A 6140-nucleotide genomic window follows, 5' to 3' on the forward strand; every position below is an offset into this window, starting at 1 on the left:
TTTCCATTATTTTGTTGAAGTGAAAAATAAGATAAAATAATGATAAAATTTAGCTACAAAATTAGTTGTAGTTTTAGGCTACAAACTTACTTAATATCTTTTTATTGGAGGTGAATTTTGACAAATCAACCATTGGATTACATATTCTTCTTATATCTTCTATGCTTGCAAAATTTCAAAAAAATTAAAGATCAATAGTTGTGTCATCAATAAATTTTTTAAATTGCAAGTTTTTATAATTTAAAATTAAGTACAAAATATAAGCTTATAGATCATATAGTAAATAATATCCAATTGACACAAAATTTAATATGTGTATTAAGGGCGTAAAGAACATGCAATTCAACGGTTAGATTTTCAAAATATGTTGTTGTATTTATTTTGTTAAGTGAGTTTGTAGCCTTATGCTATAACCAATTTTGTAGCTAAACTTTGTCCATAAAAGAATATACTGTGGTTGGAGTTTTCCACTTGAAGCTATCATTTTATTTTAATCCAAGATAGAGATATATAAATGGAGAAATAGAATTTAGAAAAAAAAATTGTAAAATCTCCCCTCATCATTTTCATCCTTCCATTTTTATATATTAAGGATATAATAGTAAATTACTTTTCATTTTTTTACCTTTCTATACTTTATATCAAACACACAAGGTGAAAAGTATAAATCTTTTCTATTCTCTCAATCTTTTCCATCCTCTAATCTTCTCAATGAAAGATATAGGGGTTGTTTGATACATCAACTTAAACATATATTTTTAGCTTTTAAACAATATTACACATTTTTTCACACATTTTTTCACCCACACGTATTTCCAAAAAAACTAAAAATTGTTGTTTAAACACAGATACCAAACGAGCCCATAAAGTTTTAAATAATTTAGATGTTATATACACACACACATATAAGGCTTATAAAACTCTTCAAATACCTACACATCTAAAACAAAAACAAAACAAGAGCTCTTTCTTTTACTTTCACTTTTTCTTTTCCACTTCTCTTTAACTTATTTTATATATTTATATGTTAAACATTATTTTCAGCCCTAAAATTAGAATAAATTTTGATATTAGTCCCTAAAATTTATGCAAGCTTTAGGGATGTAAATAACATTTTTGGAAAGTTTAGTTGCAAAACTAGTTGTAGTCTAAAATTACAACCTTACTTAATAAATAAACATTACTGTATATTTTAAAAATCTAACTGTTAAATTGCATATTTTTTACGCTCTTAATACACATATTAAATTTTATGTCAATCAGATATTATTTACTATATGATCTATAAGTTTATATATTATACATAATTTTAAACTATAAAAACTTGCAATTTAAATAATTTATTGATGATATAGTTATTGATATTTTATTTTCTAGAAATTTTGCAAGTTTAGAAGATATAATCCAATGGTGAATTTGTCAAAATTCGCCTCCAATAAAAAGATATTAAGTAAGGTTATAGCCTAAGGTTACAACTAATTTTATAACTAAACTTTGTTATAATATTTTAACCTAAAAGAATTATCTATGATCAAGCACGTACAAACCATCCTTTACCCTCGATTTTCCTGTCTTCTTTTCCCTTTACCCTAGTTGAGTGCCCAAGTCTATATTTTTAATATTTTTTATTTTATTTTATTTATTTTTTTATCTTTCTTTTCTCTTCCTAATAAAAATAATAATATAATAAGTCGACCCTAACAGCATATGATACCCGCATGTCTGTTAAGCTTGAATACATATTATTTCATTTTATGTCTTTAATTCAAGTGATCTTGTTGGGACAAAACATAAGTTGTGGAGAGCCAAAGATAGAGTTCAAGACGAGACTATATTATTATTATTTTTTTTTTTGTATTTTTGTATTTTTTTTTGTATTTTTGAGAAGGAGACGAGACTATTATCCAAAAATCATTGCCTAAAAATGTTAGACAAGAGTCATGATTTTCAAACTCTAGAAGATCCTTACCCTTTTCTAAAAACTAATCGGTAAGTACTAATACTGATGGGCGATGGCCTATAATAATTGACCTCCTATGTTGATGAAATATAAAGTTTCTGGGAAAAAAAAATTTATATGTTAGAACTCGTACGTAGCTCATATCTTGAGATGTTTGAATGAAAATGTTCCCAAAATGTGGCTGCTACTAATGTAAATGACTGCCATGGTCGACTCAATCACTAGGCCACTTAGGTAATAGCCAAGGTGCCTAAATGAAAGGAGAACTCACTCTCTATATATATACTTCTATCAATGCAGTAAAAAAGAATATACTCCTATGTGTCTATTTTAAAGTGTGGAAATTTTATTTAAGGTCCCCTCATCTGGCAATAAATAAATAAACAATGTCCTTTATTGATAAATAGAAGGGGAAAATGGGCATTTGTCCAATTTACAAACTATGCAGCAAAATGCACCTATTTTTGAAACTCAATTTTAATAAAATTGAGTTCTATATAAAACTTAATATTCTCCAAATCAAATTTTATGTATATTTGTAAGTGGAACTTGATATTGTCGAGTTCCACTTAAATTTTTAAAAAATATTTAAGTGGCAAAATATGCATAGAACTCGACATTGCTAATGTCAATGTCGAGTTCTACCTGTAACTTGATTTTGTTAAAATCGAGTTTAAAAAAAAAAAAATTTTGCTAAATAGTTTCAAACAATGGTATTTTGTTGCATAATTTGTAAATTATGGGCAAATGCCCATTTTCCCCCAAATAGAATGCCTTGTCTATATATTTCATATTATAAAATATGTTATTAAGCCCAAAAATTTTAATCAATGAAAATTATTTTTTAAAAGTGATCTTTCTTCAAAAGGCTTGCACTCTATTAATGCATTTTATTCTATTTGCGGCACTTTTTGGAGTGTAAATTTTTAATCTCCCATACACACAAAAGGTGAGTAATCTCTCTCTCTCTCTCTCTCTCTCTCTCTCTCTCTCTCTCTCTCTCTCTCAAATTAAAATAAAAATTAGTAGTTTTCTAGACAACGTCATTACTAAAATCCAACATTCATCTCTTAGAGGAAAAAAATGATATAAAAAATGAAATAAGTATTAATTTAAAAATACTTAAATATGGAGAAAATTCTTAGTATGGCCTACGTGGAAAAGTAAGCAATAGTTAATATTGTTTGGCGATAATACTATTTTGGTTCCTTTGTGTTTACAGTCAATTTGGTCTTTACATTTTGATATCACATACTAGTCAATTTGATTCTTATTATTTTCAACTTACACTCAATTTGGTTTCTACCATTAACTCACTAATGGAAAATATATACATGGCAAATAGTGTGCATTGCTGGCACACTTGAATATATAATTAATGCAATGTAAAAGATATGGACCAATTAAAGATTGCCACATCATTTAAAGTCACCACTTTAAGCCTCAAAATACATTATTGTGTTTGGAAACTCAGATTAGTTGAGTTGCAACTTACTGTGTTTTTTTAATTGATGCGACAATCTTTAATTGGTCCACATCTTCCATGTTGCATTAATTACATGTTCAAGTGTGCCAACAGTGTGTACCGTTTGCCATGTAGGTATTTTCTGTTCGTGAGTTAGTGATAATTGGTAAGGATCAAATTGACTGCAAGTTGAAAATAACGGAGACCAAATTATCTAGTGTCAAAATGTAGGGACCAAATTGATTGTGACCCCCTAAAATGTAAGGACCAAATGATATTTTCGCCCCATTGTTTCTAATCATTTCAATTTATTAATATAGTCTATATGGAAAAGTAAGCATTAGTAGGCCAAGACATTTAAACCAGGACATTTAAGTCAATCTTGTTTCTATCATTTAAATTTCTTTAATCGGGAAAATTCTTAGGTAGTCCCGGAGTATAGTGAAATGGTACTCCCTCCTCTCACATTCATAATAGACCCCACTATAAATTTAATGAGCAGACCCCACCATGAATGTGAGAGGAGGGAGTACTATTCTCCGTGCTTCGGAGCTACCTAAGAATTACTCCTTCAATCGTGACACGATGCTTCCATCTAATAAATGGCGACAAGCAAGACTAACGACATAATGTGATGATGATTACTCCAAAATAAAAGAGATGATCAATACTACATAATGAGGTATACTGTGCTAATGGGTAAAAGAAAAAAAGATTTCGATGCTTTCGTTTGGTATTTTCCATTAGTGAGTTAACAATAAGGATCAAATTGACTGTAAGTTGAAAATAACAATGACCAAATTGACTAGTACCAAAATGTGAGAACCAAATTGTTTATAATCGCAAAATGTAATGACCAAAATGATATTTTCACCCCCATTGTTTCTACTGATTTCAATTTATTAATATGGTCTATATGGAAAAGTAAGCAAAGTATGCCAAGACATTTAAACCAGGACATTTAAGTCAATCTTGTTTCTATCATTTAAATTTCTTCAATCATGACATGATGCTTCCATCTAATGAATGGCGACAAGCAAGACTAACGACATAATGTGATGATCATTACTCCAAAATAAAAGAGATGATCGTTATTGCATAATGAGATATATTGTCAGCTAATGGGAAAAAGAAAAGAAGATTATAATGCTTCCATTTGGTATTTTCCATTAGTGAGTTAATGGTAAAAATCAAATTGTCTACAAGTTAAAAATAGTAGGGACCAAATTGATTGTGACCCCAAAATGTAATAACCAAAATGATATTTTTGCCCCATTGTTTCTACTCATTTCAATTTATTAATACGGTCTATATGGAAAAGTAAGCAATAGTAGGCCAAGACATTTAAACCATGAAAGTTAAGTCAATCTTGTTTCTATCATTTAAATTTCTTCAATCGTAACATGATGCTTCCATCTAATTAATGGCAACAAGCAAGACTAATGACATAATGTGATGATCATTACACCAAAATAGGGATGGCAATTTTGTGCCGCCTTGCTTGCTCGCTCCTCCCCGCTTCATCCCGCGTAGGTTTTCCTACCCCCGAAGAGGTAGTGGGGGAGGGATGGGGGGAGATTTTAGCCTCGCACCATAGGGCGGGGTGGGGATGGGTTTAGACTCTTTAGACCCAATCCGCCCCGCCCTGCATTGATAAGGGTTAAATTGTAATTTTTTCATACCTTAAAACCTTAATATTTAAATAAACATATCATCAGTTTATTTTATTCTACCTAACAAGGCTTTCTACATCTTTTTTTTCTCTAGCAAGGTTGGAAATAAGATACTAATTTTAACATTTTCTGTTAGGTTCTAAGACCTTAGGGACTAATGTATTAGAACTTCAATATGTACTGAGTTGGCAAACCATGATCAAAACATTTAGTCTAGGTTTAGACTTGCTCAAAGTTTAGTTTATTGTAAGTTTGGAATCGAGTAGTTGCAAGAAATTACTGTTTTATTTCTACACGGCTCGATCGATCAAAGAATAGACTCGATCGATCGAGAATCGTGCATTAGGAATTTTCTATAGAATTTTAAGTTGGCCCAAGCAACAGTTCAAGCCCATTAAGGATTAGGATTTTAGATCTACTTCTCCCACTATATAAAGGAAACCCTAAGCACGTTTTTATAAACTTCTAAGAGAGAGAAGAGTGTGCCTCTTTTTGTATCTAGGGTTTGTACCCAAAAGCTCCCTAGAGTCTTTGTTGCTCATATTACTATTTGTGTGAATCTCTTGTGAGATCTGAAAGGTGCTTGCCTTTACACAAGCTTAGGATTTTCAAGAAGGAGATTTCTTCGAGAGCTTGATGATCATTTAGTTGCTGCCATAAGAGCTTAAAGATACACAAGCGGGAGTGCTTGTACTTGCTGGAGAATCCAAGAAAGTAGGAGTCCGTGGTCTCGGAGCTTGCACATGGTCGTGTCGGTAAGTTTTCTACTAGTGGGTAGCAATAGGATGTCAGTGGTCTAAGTCGCTATTGTATAAACTTCAATTCTTTCATAGTGGATTCAGTTTTACCTTGAGGATAGCTAGGTTAAATCCTCCCCAGGTTTTTTACCGATTTGGTTTTCCTGGGTTATCATATCTTTGCATTTTTATATTCCGCACTTTACATTGATATGATTATATAATTGTGTTAACCTAGATCTGGAATTTGGACTAAGTAATAACTTGGCTTGTTAACTAGGTTAATCCAATTGTGTTTTAAGGGA

This window comes from Castanea sativa, chromosome 7 (genome assembly GCF_040712315.1).
Source record: "Castanea sativa cultivar Marrone di Chiusa Pesio chromosome 7, ASM4071231v1".
In the NCBI taxonomy this organism is placed as follows: Eukaryota; Viridiplantae; Streptophyta; class Magnoliopsida; order Fagales; family Fagaceae; genus Castanea; species Castanea sativa.